The sequence below is a fragment of the Rattus norvegicus genome, chromosome 8 (genome assembly GCF_036323735.1).
Source record: "Rattus norvegicus strain BN/NHsdMcwi chromosome 8, GRCr8, whole genome shotgun sequence".
Taxonomy (NCBI): domain Eukaryota; kingdom Metazoa; phylum Chordata; class Mammalia; order Rodentia; family Muridae; genus Rattus; species Rattus norvegicus.
In genome coordinates this window covers 44,151,682-44,170,135 of record NC_086026.1, presented here as the reverse complement: position 1 = coordinate 44,170,135, position 18,454 = coordinate 44,151,682, and the positions used below count along the sequence as shown (strand labels likewise).

General features: G+C 43.2%; 1 long non-coding RNA gene across 1 annotated transcript in view; it reads right to left on the bottom strand.

Moving 5' to 3' along the window:
• LOC134480017 (uncharacterized) overlaps positions 1-15,498 on the bottom strand; it is a 33,857-nt gene extending 18,359 nt beyond the window's left edge. The window contains exon 1 of the long non-coding RNA XR_010054130.1: positions 1,733-15,498. This is a non-coding gene — a long non-coding RNA (uncharacterized LOC134480017). The remainder of the gene's footprint in view (positions 1-1,732) is intronic.
• Between the last annotated feature and the right edge of the window lie 2,956 nt (positions 15,499-18,454).

Genomic DNA, 18,454 nt, shown 5'->3' with positions numbered 1-18,454 from the left:
TCTGGGGATAGGATTAGAGTCACTCTCTATGTCACTGATGATAAATGGTGAAGGTGACTTAATGCTAGACACCAACACTTCTCTTGGAATAGGGCCAGCAGATAAGGCAGGCTCCCTCAAAGAACTTCTCTTAATGAATGCTCTCCTTCTGTGAGCAAGTGTTGAAGTTCTGGCCACTGAAGGGAGTGACTGGAATGTTTTTCACGGTCGAAGGTCTCATAATAGTCTTTAAAATAATCTCTAACTCACCACTATCTTTTTGGTGTCAAAACTTCAGCCCCAGCTGGGCTCATCGCCTTGAAACTCCTCTTATGCAGACTTGACCTGAGCTGAGCCACTGCCCGCGCACAGCCTGCAGCTTGCTTGCTAGCAGGCATGCTTGCCTGCCACCCTTAAACCCACACTTCCTCACTCTGTGCTGTCCCTTCCTTAGAAGATCTGAGTGTCCAAGCAACAGATAGATCCTTTCTTCAGGATCCAAGGCAAAAGTTTCAGGTTCTTGTTAATACCTGCTTCAGACTGGATCACTCAATAACCTGGAGTCCTTCATACACATGTGGGATGAACTGCTAACAGCAGGTAGACTGGACAAGGGGAGCAAAGGGGGGCATCTCTCCTTGGGGAGGAGGCTCAAAAGAGAAAGACAAAACTCCCTGGCAGAAAGCAATTTCTCTCAAGCAAATCATTCCCAAGTTAAGCACCAAGAGGACCAAGTAAAACTCTTTGACAAACAAAACAGGAAGTTCCATGATTCAAACACAGTCGTCAGTCCATGATTTCGAACACAGTCACCAGTCCAAGTCCAAAAATGAAAGCAAAGCCAAAAAGACATGACAATACCACTGAAAACAAACTAGATAAACAAGACCAAGACAAGGCATCCTAACAGATGCCTGATACCTTTCAGTACCTGGCCCAAATTGCAGTTTAACCTCAGCTGCTTCTGGGATGAGGTGGACTGTCTGATCTCACCTCCCAATCGGATTCTAGAGTGTCCTGTAGATTTTTTCTCCTCCTAGAACATCCTCTAGGGCCTGTGGCCTGTGACAACTAGCACGTCTGCCTCTCACAGCTGTAAGCCCTTCAAAGGGACCCATAGCAACCACCGAGGGGAGTCTAACCCCTCTCTTGGAGGGACTTGACACCCCCTCTGAAGGGACTTGAACACTTCATACAGCAGAACCCACAATACAACAGAAACAAAGATGAGACAACATGACAGAGAGATAAACAAAAAGTAAAACAGAACACAGAAAAACAGATTTGCTTGAGCTTACCTCTGATCTCTTTGCTAATTGTGGTCAGGGGGAGCATAGTTCCCAGCTGATGCACCAAGACCCCATAGTGGCCTTACCTCGGAAGCACCACCCACAGAGCACAGGTTGACAAAGTGACCGCTGCAATAGCATGAGGGTATAATGCTTTTAATCCACGTATGTGGGGTTGCTCATCATGCAGGGAGAGGCAACCTTGAACCCAAAGAGCACACAACTTCTATTCAGTAAGTAGTGCAGACTTCAGCAACAGGGTTGGCTGGCCCATAAAATAATCACTAACTCTGCACTATCTTTTGTAACAATTGTTCCCTCCTGGGGGAACTGTGGACAAATATTTCCTATAAAGTATAAGAATTTCTTTAAATCTTTTTCCTTAACTGTATTCTTCACATTCTGAATGACTCCATGAGTCCTGTCACAAAAGGTGACTGTAGAATGCTTGTCCCATCACTCACCACTGAGATCTGTGTCATCCGGGTAGAAACACACCAAGCCTCTGAACCTAGGTCAGGTGGTCCATGGTTGCCAGAAGCTGGGGAGCAAAGGCTCCAAGGGAGGGGCAAAGGCTCCAAGGGGAAGCAAAGGCTCCGATGAAGAAGGAAGACAGGCCTGTCTATTCACGGGGACAATGTTCTCTTCCAGGAGACCTCTAAACTGCGGTATGCTAGGTGTCATTTGTCAACGAGGGTGCTGAGGTTACCTGGAAGAGAATTGGGGACAAGAGACACAAAGAAGTATGTCAAGACAAGAGTCTGATCAAGACAACAATTTTAATTTTTTCCAAGGATTAATTTATACCATAACAGGGGTAACAGAGAGAGGGGGCAAGTGGGAAACATTTATGCAGGCCAAGGACACAGTATTCGTGTGGTCAGCTGATGTCAACATGGTGTTGGTTTTTCAGAAAGGTCATCACTTTGGGTATGTTGACATCTGTCCCGCGCGCGACCTCCCGCTGGCAAGAAGCACGCGGACATTTAGAAATCCTTACTGTGACCACTTTATTAATCTTAGAAGAGGAAAAGCCACGCCGTGCCAACATGGCGCGCTTATAAAACCCTAGTGCGGCGCACCCACACCTGATTGTTTGTTACCCATGATCTCATAAGGCACGCCCCGGAGTGGGCAAAGACCTGGCACAAAGGCACTCTTGCACATGCGCACAGTTAACTTCCTGAAAGGGGGCCCGGCTGGCGTGGCGAAGGCTGGCGCCATCTTGCAATGGCGGAGTCTATCCTGGCCTTCCACGTGGGGCGCAGTGGAAGCCAGCACCATCTAGTGGTGGCGAATGTTATTGCGGCCCTCTACATCTCACCCTTATAATTTATATAATTTATAGCAGTCATGATCACCCTATCGCGTGCAATGAGGAAGCCTCAGCGATGTGCAAGGGCTGATCAAAGGATCACTGAGTCTCTCTCAATCCCAGTGCAATGGATCCACAGATCCATGGGGTGCAGGAGCAGAGAACTCAGATACAGAGAGAGTCCCTCTCCTCCCAGTGCAATTGACCCACAGATCCATGGGGTGCAGGAGCAGGGAACTCAGATACAGAGAGAGTCCTGAGCAAGATAACCAAATTCCAGGGGAGGCCCCTAGTACAATGGCCACAAGTGCTTGAGTGAATAACAGCCTTGTCATGTTACTGTTGAGATCTGAGTTTGCAAACCAACCAAGTATGAACACTGATCCACAGCATAGGGCTGCACCAGACAGAGCCACTCCAAATAAGTAGTGGGCACCTCATTTGGTCCTCCTCAGCTGTTACCACCAAGGACCGTAGTCAAGCTGCTCTTATAATAAAATTTTGAATTCCCAATTGTTAGTAACTACTCCAGAAAGTTCACCCACTGTACTTGTCTAACAATAGATTGGGGGAGGAACTCCAGATACTGCAGACACAATGTCTGTAGCAGTAATGACTGCTACAATAGCAGCGAAAGTGTCAAGGTCTTTTCCAGGACAGTTCAGGATCAGTCATTCTTCTCTGGAACAACCAGCAGACAATGGAACCATTTCTGAGATCTGTATAACCAGGACAGAGTTCTCCAGTCACTGTAGCTTTACACAGGTAGCTTTCTGTGAAGCTACAGTCTGTAAATTGACAACACCAGTTACCAGTTAAGGCAGCAAGAGTCACCAGGGAAATGAAGGGACAAGTGTAACAGCTGGAGTCAGCAAGCAGCAGTGTACAGAGTCTGAGCGTAGGCCACAGTGGGACGGGAACACACGCAGCGGTAACACTGACTGCAGCAACGGCAAAATCTCTGTGATGACAAAGGATGAAGGGAAATCTTCTATCTTCCTCTCAGGGCAGAGGAATGACTCCAGGGACCCGAACTAGGAGAGCTGAATAACCAGGATCAGCAAGTCTCAGCAACCACTCAGGCAGCTGGCACACTCTTGTAGCATCTTGTAGAAAAAACACAAACATTCCCTCTTCCCCATATAAAATATCTGGACAGGAACATGTCAATAAGTGGATCTCTCTATTTCACCTAGGCAGAAGTATGCCTAGTTGTAGGGTGCCATAAACATTGGCATCCAAAATTTTAAAATTGAAATAAAAGGAGCATTATTTAGCATACAGGGATAACTCCCCCTTTTTATTTATTAAGATATAGTAAAGATATTATTTATTAAGGTAAGTCCTCGAGGATTAAGTTGAGGACACTGAGCACTTGTATTTATAAATTGACTTGTATACCAAATTATTGTCTCTAGCATAATTGTATTGGATATATAAAGAATGAGATTTTTTCACTAATTGTTCTTATGTAAGGATTATAATCTGTCTGGTATCTTGTCCTCCCTTGCTAAAGAGCCCAGGCAATCCAGTTTGGGTTCTTAAATGTCCTATAAAGGAACAGTATATAGTGCTCTTAACCACTAAGCCATTTCTCTAGCACCTCACAAACTTTCTTTACCTAAACATAAGCATTAATTAGAAATGTCAAATCTTGTAAATATTGTCCAGATTCAGTCTTACTAGAAATCCCTGAGCTGGCAGGGTGAAGCTGGTAGTTGAAGGTAAGCAAATGGAGTCTTCCTCTTTTCGTGAGGGTGTGTTATCAACTCCATTACCATTTTCAAAGAGCTGGGTCTATGGTTTTGTTTAGTTGTCTGAGCCAGAGCACTGAAAGGACAGTGAGTTGTCAGACAAATTTACACTGAAATCACTCACTGATTTCATGTAGAAAACTTGCCTCTAATAAGGCATTAAGTAGTTGAAATTGAAAGATCCCACGCAGAGAGACCCTTATTCAAGTCTTGGGAAATCGTGGACCCCAGACACAGAGAGACCATTTTGGATGTAATAAGCAAAGGCGAGGTTTATTACGGAGACCTATTACAGAGATCTCCGGGCCGACACGTATCCCGTGCAGGAGACAGAGGTGTCGGCCCCGAGAGGCTGGGAAAAAGAGTATTTAAAGGCAGAGGCTGTGAGCACCAGGGGATGGGGGATGTCAAAGGGGAATGCACCACAAGTTACAGGATTGTTTTATGGCTCCAGGAGATAAGGGGACGCCAGAAGGTTTTATGGCCCCCTGGTTCCTGGAACAGAGCTACTAAATCAGGAGAAGGGTTGGGTCTTCAGGTCCTCATTATTTTTAAAAGTTTGTCAAAATTGATGAAGCATCTGTATTTGAAACACCTCTGGTTAGGCTTGGGCTGCCCGGTTTCCTGGAGTGCTCTCTGTAGGACACAATGGCTGAAAAGCACAAGTCGAGGCTTATCAGGGTCTGGAGGACATCTGGTTAAAATATGACTCTGAGTAAGCTGGGGGGATGTCTTTGGATGGTTTATGGGTCAGTCCTCGATAGCCTGAGCTGGTTTTGTATTCCTTTTCTTTATCTTTATGGCCTGCTATTCCTGGCGGCAGGGCTTAACCCTGAGTTTGTGGCTTTTGGGGCTTACTCTTTTAATTTTATATTTCTAGACCTAGAATTCGTATAATTTTCCTTTCATTCCTGTCTTCTCCTACTAAATAATTCTAATCTTAGAATTTTGATATCAAGTCTCGTATTTGGTCTCACCAGTTGTCCTAACTGACTGGTACTGTTGTCTCACAACCATCAACCGCACAGCACCCACTCGATTTTTAACAAAAGCAATTAACCTGTTTGTCACGCAGGGGCCAAAAACTAAAACCAAGAAAATTATTAATAATGGCCCAGCTGTAGCAGAATGTAGGGTAGTCATCCATGGAGATCTACTAAACTAGCTCTCGAACCATCTCTGATGTGTTTTTTTGTCTGTCTTTTGTCTATCCTTTTTTTAAGTTTATTTATGGAGTCTTTAATTACTCCTGAATGGTCTGTATAGAAGCAACATTTTTTTTCAGGATAGCACACAGACTCCTTCTTTAAGAAATATCAGGTACTACCTCTGAGAGGGAGGTTAGGTATTCTTGGAGGTCAGCTAAAAAGTCTTTTACTCTTTTTATATCTGAGTCAATGGCAGTTCTGAATTCTCTATAAGCCTTGTATTGTAGGGCAACAGCAGATGTCCTTGTGCTGCCCTTGTAGCACCTAGATAGCCCTAGCCCTAAGTAATTCTCAACTCCTTTTTTTTGTGTCTTACTAAGTCTTTAGCATCAGGATTCCAATCTGGACACTATCTGAACCTATACACCAAGGTCATGACTGTCTTTTAGAACTTCTAAACTTATACAGGTTGTGATCCCTGAGGCACAGTCCCAAGAAGTGTTAGGAGTATTAACATATGTAATGTTACATCATTTGTAATAGAAATCAAGCTTATCCCCACACCTATCTCGATGGAACCCAGGACAAACATGACTGAATTTCCCTCTAGGTCCCAGCTCTCAGCCCTAACAGCTAGTACACGGCTGGTGAGGGCTGAGAATTGACGGCTGTCAGGGTGGTCAGCAGCACCAAGTACGGTCCTTTCCAGCGAGGCTCGAGTGTCTGGGCTCAGTGTAGATGCTTCCGACCTGGAACTGATGGGATGTCTCAGGGGTCTCCGGGGCATAGGCTGCTGTCAGCTGTGAGCAGATTTCTTTCTGTATCACCTGTAGGTCTTTTAGCCTGGCACACAAATCATTATTACTATGGCACTATGACATGTTGGTTCAGTAACATCATCTAATACAGTCAGGGGAGCTGAGGCCCCATATAAGATCTCAAAGGGGGTAAAGCTGAGTCTGGAAGGGGTATTTTTTGCTCTGAAGAGAGCAAGAGGGAAGGAGTGTCACCCAGTCTGTGCCAGTCTCCATGGTCAATTTGTTTAGGGTCTCTTTTAGAGTTCTACTTATTTACTCTACCTGTCCTGAACTTTGAGGTCTGTAAATACAATGTAATTTCTAATAGACCTCTAAATACTTGGCCACACCCTGGCTTACCTTGGCAATGAAAGTAGGGCCGTTGTCTGACCAGATTACCTTGGGCATTCCAGACCTGGGGAAGATTTCTTCTAGTATCTTCTTGATGATTGTAGAGGCCGTCTCTCGTTTGGTGAGGAAAGCTTCTATCTATTCCTGAAAAAGTATCTACAAGCACTAGGAGATACTTGTGATTATATTTTTCTGGTTTTATCTCAGTGAAGTTCATTTTGACTTTTCACTAAACTCTCTAGGTCTCTTTGTCCTGTTTGCTTGTTAAGCATTTACTTATTGACCTATCTTATACTTTTTACTGTCTCTCTTGGCTAAAATCTTAAAGTCTATTATATATATTTTAACTATTTGGACAAACTTCTTATCTCTTAAATGAGTCTATTTCTTAATTTGGCAAAGTGAGTCTTTTGTTTGTTCTCTGGGGGGGGGTACAGCTTTCTCCCCAAGTGTATCATTGTCCTTTTATCTTTTAAACAACTTGGGCCTTTTCTTCTGTTGTACATTCTAAGTGAGGCCATCCCTTAGTCTAATCTCAGTTCTCAGTGGCTGTCTCTTGTAGGCCTGTAACCAGGATAGGCTCCTGCATAGCCATTTCCCGAGCCACTTTATCTGTTTTGTTACTGTCCCATGTCACTGAATCTCTTCCCTCCTGATATCCTGAGCAATGAATAGTACTCACAGTTGTTGGCTTCATCAGGGCATCTAAGAGATGGCAAAGACATCTGTGGCGCTGATGTGCTGGGGGTTGGGGTTCAGCCATTCTAGATGACATTGTGTTGTCCACCATGGCAGCACCCACTTGTCTCTGACCTTCATTCATGAAGAGAACTGTTCCAGTCTGTGGACAAGGTCCTCGGCTTTCAGCAGGCGTCAATCAGCCAGTCACAGAGGTCTTTCTTCACCCATGTGCTTCTGTCAGTGTTTGACACTCGTGCTGTGGTGGCTCCAGGTCCGGATTGGGCAGCAAGGTGACCAGATTGTCCCCAACCGGTGGAGAATCTAGTCCATGGCAGCTGACCAGTGGTCCCATCTTTGGACACTCTATCAGCCACTCTATCACAGTTTAAGTCCTGGATTGGGTGATAATTATTAGTGCCCGGCTGGCAGGAATGATGTGTTCCAAGCAGAAAAGCACTAAGCCATTCATCTCCCAGCATCAGTTACTGGTGTACTGAGACAGGTCTTAAGCTCCACATACACAGTCTATAGATATGTATACACATGGCCTCATCCAGCCATTTCAGCCCACGCAAGCCAATTTGGAGAGCAATTTTCTCATGAGCAAGGGATAGGGGCAGTCAGGGATGACCATGAATTAGTGGGTGGGTTACCCGGCCCACGCCAAGGTCCACTGTTCTTCGGGCAGTCCATAAGTATTGTTCATTGTCAGTAGCTCCTTGCACTCAAGGTCTTTGGATATTGGCCCACTGGGGGGCATAGGAGCACAGAGCATTGCGTCCCTGTCCAGCACTCTAGGACCAAGAAGCTCTCCAGTGGCCCCTCTTGTTCTTTCTTGGGCAGTCCCTGACCCAGTGTCCTTTTTCTTTGTATTAGGCACACTGATCTTTAGCCAGGAATTCTCTTCTGTTGTCAGGTACTATCTTCCTAGGTTCCCTAACTACTGTGGCCAGTATATGTTCCTCTCTTGTCTTTTATCTCTCTTTAGCTCTCTAACTTCCTCTTCTTTTTGTCTCTTTTCTTTTCTAGCTTTCTGTTCTTTTTATCTCTTTCTTTTTTAACCTTATTTTCTTTGTAACTTATACTAACTCTCAGCAACTTAACCCTTTAAATTTCTGTAACATTCTCTTTATCCTTTTCTTATCTTAGCCAGATTGGTGGGGCATTTTTTAGCCCCTCAGAGACCCACCCTTGGAGCCTGGTGGCAGACCTGGCACTCCCTACCTTTAGGCGTTTGAAGAGAGCAGGCAGAAGTGAGGGCCTTCCATCCATCTCTGGAACACTTTTTCTGGCCTCTAGTAGGATTCCGTCTTTCCTCGGTGGTAAAGAAGACCTGTAACAGCTACTAACAAGCATCTTAAATGGGATGGTGAGAAAACAAGGGAATCTTGAGAATAGAGGTCCACTGAAGAGGACAAATAGCATTTAGTCACACAGCTAAGCCAGGAGGCTTTCTTGGGACAAAAAGCCTTGTGTCTGTGAAACAGAAAAGTGAGCATAGGGGCAGTCTATCTGTTACAGGTTGTCTCTCTGGACTTAGATTTTCCCTTAAGGAGTACCTCCCTTTGGTGCCAGCTCAGTGACTCTGTCTCTCAATAAACCCAGCCTCTGACGGACACTAGGCTTCTAGTAAGAACTAATAAGAAAAGGATGGAGAGACGGTTAGAACCTGAGTGTTAGATACTGAAAAGCTCTCAGGGAGAACTTTCCCTCAGGATGGAGACCCTCCAACTCTAATGACCACGGAACCAAGGATGGGCTTTTATAGGATTTTGGGGAGCAGAAGCAAGCATACAGAAGCAGATGCATGGTTACAGGGATATAATTGGTGGATTCTAATATGGCAAGGGTTTAGCCCAGGGGCAAGTTTCTTAGCTACCTTCTTGGAACATAACGACTGACTCGGCCCCCCACCAGGGTGTGGGACCTCTCCCGGGGCTTTTTTTCATTGTCAGGTGCTCAACCGCAGTCGTCCTGTTGCCAGGCCTTCAACCAAACACATCCTGCTTGGCAGCCGCTTTGTACTCAGTGTTTTAACCTTTCTCTGAACCAGTCACCTTAAGTACAGCCTTGCAAAATGGCGTTACTGCTGCTAAGCTGGGGTCTTTCAATACTAAGCAGCTGACAAAAGAATTGTAACCAGTTCACCTGGGCTTCTTGTCTCTTATATCTAATAAAGAGATTGTTAATACTATAGTACCAACCTTTAATAATAAAAAAAACTATAGCTCTCTCCATGTCTCTGAATATCAGGACTGCAGTAGTAGTCCTTCACCAAACTGTCTCAGTGGGCTAAGGGCCCATGGAAACGAAAACATTAATCCTGACCTTGGCCACAGCCAAAGCCTGAGTTCTAAATTCAAACTGGCAAAACAAAACAAAGTTTTTCACAGTTTGTTGTAGATTCTTTGAAACTATTTTAGGGGCTTCTCTGTCCCCCAACCTGGGACATTTCGACCACAGGGGCAGGAACTGGCTGCTGTGGGGATAGGATCAAAGGCATTCTCCATGTTAATGATGACCAGTGAGAAAAGTAATTTAATGCTGGAGACTGACCCCTCTCTTGGAATAGGGCCAGCAGATAAGGCAGGCTCCTTAAAGAACTTCTCCTAATGAGCACCCTCTTTCTGTGAGCAAGAGTTGAAGGTCTGGCCACTAAAAGCAGAAATTCCTTTCTTGTTCTTGTTTTCCTTAGAGTCCTCCCCCACCTCACTCTCAGCCTTTTTAGATCATTCTTCCTGTAGCATTTCTAACACAGCCTGTCCCTTTTTTATATCCTGTTGACAGCATTTCTGATCTTTTAGGCAGCTACGCACTAAGTGCCATACCGGCTGAAACTCCGCCTTTAAGATTCTTTGTTCCCAAGCAAAATTTAAATCCTTTTCTAGCTTATCTCAGCTGTCCACCATGAGATTCCCAGAGATCGCGAACCAAGGTGTAGTAATTCACTAAGAAATCTCTCTATAGTGTTTCTTTTTACCTTAAGCCTTTTCCTTTTAAACAGCTCCTGAAGAGCCAGAAAAATTGGGTGAGACTTGAGAAGTCCCCATGCTCACTGCAGCAGCTCCGCAGCTAATTTCGCTCCCCCCTACTGTGTGTTGCGAGCACAAGCACAGATAAAACACTATGTTTTAAAAATTAACGTTGGCTATCAACCAACACACCTCCACTAGAGCAGGATCAATAAAATTAAGTTTTCTACTCACTATACTTGTTTTATAGCAGAAGGCCTAATCTGGGGAACTTTTTTATTTAGGAGCGGTTTCTTCCCCAAGGTTTTTGTTAATGTCTGTTTACACAACTGTTAACAGCAGCTAGGTTGGACAAAGGGAGTAAAGGGAGGGGCCTCTCTCTTTGGGGAGGAGGCTCAAGAGAGAAAGACAAAACTCCCTGGCAGAAAACAATTTTTCTCAAGTTTTATCACTATTGCTCTGTAATACTGCTTGAGTTCAGGGATAGTGATTCCCCCTGAAGTCCTTTTATTGTTGAGAATAGTTTTAGCTATCCTGGGTTTTTTGTTATTCCAGATGAATTTGTAAATTGTTCTGTCTAACTCTTTGAAGAATTGGATTGGTATTTTGATGGGGATTGCATTGAATCTGTAGATCGCTTTTGGTAAAATGGCCATTTTTACTATATTAATCCTGCCAATCCATGAGCATGGAAGATCTTTCCATCTTCTGAGGTCTTCTTCAATTTCTTCCTTCAGAGTCTTGAAGTTCTTATTGTACAGATCTTTTACTTGCTTGGTTAAAGTCACACTGAGATACTTTATATTGTTTGGGTCTATTATGAAGGGTGTCATTTCCCTAATTTCTTTCTCGTCTTGTTTCTCTTTTGTGTAGAGGAAGGCTACTGATTTATTTGAGTTAATTTTAAACCCAGCCACTTTGCTGAAGTTGTTTTTCAGCTTTAGTAGTTCTCTGGTGGAACTTTTGGGATCACTTAAATATACTATCATGTCATCTGCAAATAGTGGTATTTTGACCTCTTCTCAAGCAAATTATTTTTAACTTTTAACTTAAGCACCAGGAGGACCAAGTAAAACTCTTTGACGAACAAAGCAAACAGTTTCATGATTTCAAACACAGTCATCAGTCCAAGATTTCAATTCAAACACAGTCGTCAGTCCAAATTCAAACACAGTCATCAGTCCAAAATTCAAAAACGAAACAAAAGCCAAAAAGACACTCGACAATACCACAGAAAACAAACCAGACAAACAAGACCAAGACAAAGCATCCTATAACCAATTTTCACAGATGCCTGGTACCTTCAGTACCTGGCCCAAACTGCAGCTTAACCTTAGCTGCTTCTGGGATACCAAACACAGAAACAGAATACAGACAACAGACACTAACACGTATTCCACTTCCACTCTCTAAGCACTGACCAGAGTGAGACTCCATGTCCACTCTCTAAGCACTGACCAGAGTGAGATTCTACTTCCACTCTCTAAGTACTGACCAGAGTGAGACTCCACGTCCACTCTCTAAGCACTGACCAGAATGAGATTCCACTTCCACTCTCTAAGTACTGACCAGAGTGAGACTCCACGTCCACTCTCTAAGCACTGACCAGAGTGAGATTCCACTTCCACTCTCTAAGTACTGATCAGAGTGAGACTCCACGTCCACTCTCTAAGTACTGACCAGAGTGAGACTTCACCAGTACCGAGACATACATATATACACACATGGCGGAACCAAAACAGAGACAGACACAGACTGACAATTGCGGCGCCGCTCACACAGAAACACTCAGACAAACATCCAACTCACCTCCAAGGGGTCTTCGGAGTCTGGGGTGGTCGCACAGATCCCGGACGAGCCCCCATTATGAAAGATCCCACGCAGAGAGACCCTTATTCAAGTCTTGGGAAATCGCGGACCCCAGACACAGAGAGACCATTTTGGATGTAATAAGCAAAGGCGAGGTTTATTACGGAGACCTATTACAGAGATCTCCGGGCCGACACGTATCCCGTGCAGGAGACAGAGGTGTCGGCCCCGAGAGGCTGGGAAAAAGAGTATTTAAAGGCAGAGGCTGTGAGCACCAGGGGATGGGGGATGTCAAAGGGGAATGCACCACAAGTTACAGGATTGTTTTATGGCTCCAGGAGATAAGGGGACACCAGAAGGTTTTATGGCCCCCTGGTTCCTGGAACAGAGCTACTAAATCAGGAGAAGGGTTGGGTCTTCAGGTCCTCATTATTTTTAAAAGTTTGTCAAAATTGATGTAGCATCTGTATTTGAAACACCTCTGGTTAGGCTTGGGCTGCCCGGTTTCCTGGAGTGCTCTCTGTAGGACACAATGGCTGAAAAGCACAAGTCGAGGCTTATCAGGGTCTGGAGGACATCTGGTTAAAATATGACTCTGAGTAAGCTGGGGGGATGTCTTTGGATGGTTTATGGGTCAGTCCTCGATAGCCTGAGCTGGTTTTGTATTCCTTTTCTTTATCTTTATGGCCTGCTATTCCTGGCGGCAGGGCTTAACCCTGAGTTTGTGGCTTTTGGGGCTTACTCTTTTAATTTTATATTTCTAGACCTAGAATTCGTATAATTTTCCTTTCAAAATCAATTGTAAACCACAAGCCACACATTGGCTATCAGTATGTGAATAGAAAGTTTGATTTAAAAACAGTGGCTAAACTACGGAATTTAATAATCTGTGTTGAAGCAATAGAAACTCAAGAGAATAAACAAGTGATCCAATCATACCTGTAGCCTTTTCATTAGATGAACCACCTATAAATACAGTAAGCGCATTTCCTATGGGTTGTATGCACAAATATACAGGAAGTACAAAAGCATGTAAAGAGTAAAATTATCAATTTCATCTGAAAAATTTGTATATGTAATAGGCCAAATATCAGTATTTTGTAGTAACCAATTAACTGTTGTTTGGAATAAGATATGTTTTACCAGGTTTCTATTCAAAATACTTCCATGACTCCAGTCCACAACTCTGTACTAACACAGCTGAAGCTTTATCTTCAATGTGCATAACAAAGACCTAATTCCTCTGGGAAGGTGAGGTACTTAGCCAATTAACATATCTTTAGAAGCTTAAAATTAGCTTCAAATATTCTTATCCGGAGTAGTTTAACAGCTACTCCCAAATATTAAAGCTCATTTTGAGAGCAAAGGTTTGTAGTAAAAATTTCCATATACATTGAAAGATTTAAGTTCTAACTTCTTACACTGAAGAAGCAACAAAATTACCTAATATGAGGCTGTTAGCAATCCTCTAAATCTATCCTGAAATGGCAGTTGGAGTAAGTAAACTGGCTGTAATGTTCTCACAAGTTCCAAAACCTTATCAATCCTTCGTAAATCTTGTAACAATCTCTACCTGTTTGATTTTTCCTTAATTAAAAATAAGTTTGAGTTAGTCAATGTAACACTGGCAATCCTAAATCACAATCTTTAAGTTCTCTTCGTAACACCAGAACACAGCCACGAGGTCACTTGAGTTCTGAGTAGTGACTAGGCAGCTGTCCTTAGGGCAGTGGTAATTAGCATAAAATACTGATAGCTTTAGGGTAAGCCACAACTTTGGAAAGCAAAACTCAACCTCCAACAAACAATCTAGTCTCCAAGGCACCCCAGGTCTATCTATTATGTTACAAAGTTTGACTGTCAATTCTTACATTTGGACGCACAATGGTGTGGTCTCCAATACCTCAACAAGGGACAATGTCCTAAATTCTTTTAGAAGCCTGGTTCCTAGAATAAGAATTCCATAAAAACATTACCTCAATTTAGACCTGTCTCCCTAGGTTGGCTCATGTCACATGTTATCTAGAATGACTCCATCTAGATTATCAGCCTTATGTCAACTTTCTGTTACCAATATTATACCTTTTTAACCATATCCAGTAACTTGAAAGCCAATCGTCCATAACCAAGGCAAGTAGAGCATATTTATACATTTAAAACCAATGAGAAACAAAATTGAAGTGGCTACACCTATCTTTAATATTTAGACCAAACACCATTTTTACCCTTTTTGTTATGATTTTAAGAGAAGCACCTTGTCACCTGTTGAGTCAAGTAATAAGTCAGGGATTTTTCTAAGAGAAACAGCTATCAACTCTTGTATGAAGAAGCTGTTGGCGCTTTTAAGATCAGCTCGTGTAGATGCTTAGCCTCTGGGCAGCTTCTCCAGCTAATCTAGACACCTGGCTCCAGGCACAGGGCTCTAAAAACCTGATTGAAACTGATTTTTATTCATTTGTTCCTTTTTGAAACGAGTTAAAACCAAGTCAAGGTGTGCACGACCAGCAGGTAAAGTTTTTACCATTTTTTCTTTTGAACATGAAACATAAAAATTTAGACGAGAAACAAAAACCACAGACATACACTGACAGACATGGGGACATCCTGGTGCACCAGAGACAAACAATAGACAAATAGGGAAAAAACCAGATGGTGTTCACGGTGACTATCCACTCGAGTGGAGTTGATATGGGCGATGGATTGTCTCAATTCCTGGACTAGTCCACCAACGTGTTGAAACCCAATTCCTGTAAGATACTGAGAGATATTATCTGAGCAGTACGACCGACATTCGCCAATGGTATGGAACTGAAACACAGCCCTGAGTATTTTTACTCACAACCCAATTACATTAACTCTATCAGGCTGTGCACGGGCACTGAGATGTCCTTTTGTTTGATTCTCCTGAATAAATTTTCAGGCGGTCTGCCTCTATCAAATCTGATCAGTATGACTCTGTAAAGCTGTCGCGTCAGCGCCCGGACGCCGCGGCGTTCCCAGAGCCAGCGCCAGACCTTAAGCACACTTCTAACAGGCACAAAGACAAAATTTTTCTCCCAAAATACTGTGTTCCTTTTACCTCCTCCCTTCTCACCCGGGGCGTTCTTTCCCCAATCTTTCACTTCCGAATTGGAAGGGTCTGGTGCTTGAGATCGATCAGTTCGTTGCAACTTTTCACTACCCTCTGTTTCTGACCCTCTTCGCCCTTCTCCCAACACTCTCCACTTTGCTGTTACAGCTGGGCAGTTCGCAAGCGACCTCTGAAGCCGTTTGGCAGTAGCTAGAAACTCAAAGGTCAATAGAAACAACCCAAGGGCTGCCAGAGCAACCATAGCGGCTTCTGCTGCATCCGGCAGAGGACTGAGCTGGAACAGATCAAGGCTAAACATAGTCTCTCAGAGTTTTTTACCTGCATTCCACAGTTTCTGGATTTCTTCCGTGAAACGGAGGCTTCCTCTTGGCACCGGCGATGATGTAGCTTTTTTGTGTTTCAGGTTTCGGCACCAAATGTCCCGCGCTCGACCTCCCACTGGCAAGAAGCACGCGGACATTTAGAAATCCTTACTGTGACCACTTTATTAATCTTAGAAGAGGAAAAGCCACGCCGCGCCAACATGGCGCACTTATAAAACCCTAGTGCGGCGCACCCACACCTGATTGTTTGTTACCCATGATCTCATAAGGCACGCCCTGGAGTGGGCAAAGACCTGACACGAAGGCACTCTTGCACATGCGCACAGTTAACTTCCTGAAAGGGGGCCGGCTGGCGCGGCGAAGGCTGGCGCCATCTTGCAATGGCGGAGTCTATCCTGGCCTTCCACGTGGGGCGCAGTGGAAGCCAGCGTCATCTAGTGCTGGCGAATGATATTGCGGCCCTCTACAGCCATCAGGTGTATTTCTCAGCAAGGTCACAACTTTAACATATCATTATTAATCCTGACCATCAGATTTGTATTAGTCTTGTGCAGCTGGCTGGGGATTTTCCATGGACCTAGTCACACTTAACTCTAACCATAATAACATCAATAATGGAGGATTTCAAAGGCATCGCTCACAAAAGTTTAGTACCTATAAGCTCTGGTTGGTTGGCATTGTTGTTCTTCTGGGATTGCAAGGCCCTTCAACTCTTTCAGTCCTTCCTCCTGTCAAGAAGGAGTGGGAGCATGCACATTTTGGTCATCTTTCTTCTTGAGGTTCCTGTGGTCTGTGGATTTCATCTTGGGTAATTCTAGCTTTTGGACTAGTATCACCTTATCAATGAGTGCATACCAAGTTTTTTTTTTTTTTCTGTGATTGGGTTACCTCACTCAGGATGATATTTTCTAGTTCATTCCATTTGCCTATGAATTTCAAAAAGTCATTGTTTTTGATAGCTGAATAGTACTCCATTTTGTAGATGTACCACTCTTTTTTTTAATCCATTCCTCTGTTGAAGGGCATCTGGGTCCTATCCAGCTTCTGGTTATTATAAATAAGGCTGCTATGAACATAGTGGAGCATGTGTCTTTTTTTTTTTTGGAGTATCTCTTGGTTATAAGCCCAGTAGAGGTAAAGCTGGATCCTGAGGTAGTAGTAGTGCAATGTTCAGTATTCTGAGGAACTTCCAGACTGATTTCCAGAGTGGTGTACACCAACAATGGAGGAGTGTTACTCTTTGTCTACATCCTCGTCATCATCTGTTGTCACTTGAGCTTTTGCTCTTAGCCGTTCTGACTGGTATGTAGTGGAATTGTCCGATTGTTTTGCTCAGGAATTGGCAAGATTAATATGGTAAAAATGACCATTTTGCCTAAAGCAATCTACATATTCAATGCAATTCCATCAAAATTCCTACTCTGTTCTTTATAGAGATGGAAAGAGCAATTTTCAAATTTATTTGGAATAACAAAAAACCCAGGATAGTGAAAACTCTACTCAAAAATGAAAGAATTTCTGGGGGAAACCACCATCCCTAACTTCAAGCAGTATTACAGAGCAATAGTTATAAAAAACTTTAAGCTATTGGTACAGAGACCAGCAGATATGTCAGTGGAACAGAATTGAAGACCCAGAAATGAACCCACTCCTACAGTCACTTGGTATATGACAAAGGGGATAAAACCATCCAATTGAAGAAAGATAGTATTTTTCAAAAAATGGTGCTGGTTCAACTGGAGGTCTGCATATAGAAGACTGCAAATCAATCCATTCTTATCACCATGTACAGAGCTTCAGTCCAAGTGGATAAAGGACCTCCACATCAAACCAGATACACTCAAACTAATAGAAGAAAGAGTGGGGAAGTGTCTCTAACACATGGACACTGGGGAAAATTTCCTGAACAAAACACCAATGGCATATTCTGTAAGATCAAGGATAGACAAATGGGACCTCAGAAAACTGCAAATCTTGTGTAAGGCAAAAGACACTGTCATCTTGACATAACGGCAACCAACAGTTTGGGAAAGATCTTTACCAATTCCACAACTGATAGAGGGCTAATATCCAAAATATACAAAGAACTCAAAAAGTTAGACTCCAGAGAACCAAATAACCCCATTAAAATGAGGTACAGAGTTAAACAAAACATTCTCAAGTGAGGAATATCGAATTGATGAAAAGCACCTAAAGAAATGTTCAACATCCTTAGCCATCAGGGATGCAAATCAAAACAACTCTGAGATACCACCTCACACCAGTCAAAATGGCTAAGATAAAAAACTCAGGTGACAGCAGATGCTGGCCAGCATACGGAGAAAGAGGAACACTCCTCTATTTTTAGAGGGATTGCAAACTGTTGCATCGACTCTGTAAATCAGTCTGGAGGTTCCTCAGAAAATTGGTCATTCCACTACTTGAGGACCCAGCTATACCTTTCTTGGGAATATACCCAAAGATGCTCCAACATACAACAAAGACACATGTTCCATTGTGTTCATATCAGCATTATTTATAGTAACCAGAATCTAGAAAGATAGCATTTTCAACAAATGGTACTGTTTTTACTGCAGGTCACCATGAAGAAGAATGTAGACCAATTCATTCTTATTTCCCTGTTCAAAATGTAGGTCCAATTGGATCAAGGACTTCCACATAAAACCAGATACACTCAAACTCATAGAAGTAAAGTGGGGATGAGTCCTGAACACATGGATACTAGGGAAACTTTCCTAAACAGAACACCAATGGCTTATGCTCTAAGATCGAGTATCAAAAATTGGCCGCACAAAGTATCCTTTGTCTTGTTTCTGTAAGACAAAGGACACTGTCAATAGGATAAAACAGCAAGTAAAAGACAGGAAAAAGATCTTTACACACCCTACATGTGATAGAGGGGTAATACTCAATATATAAAAAGAACAAAAGAATTTAGAATGCCG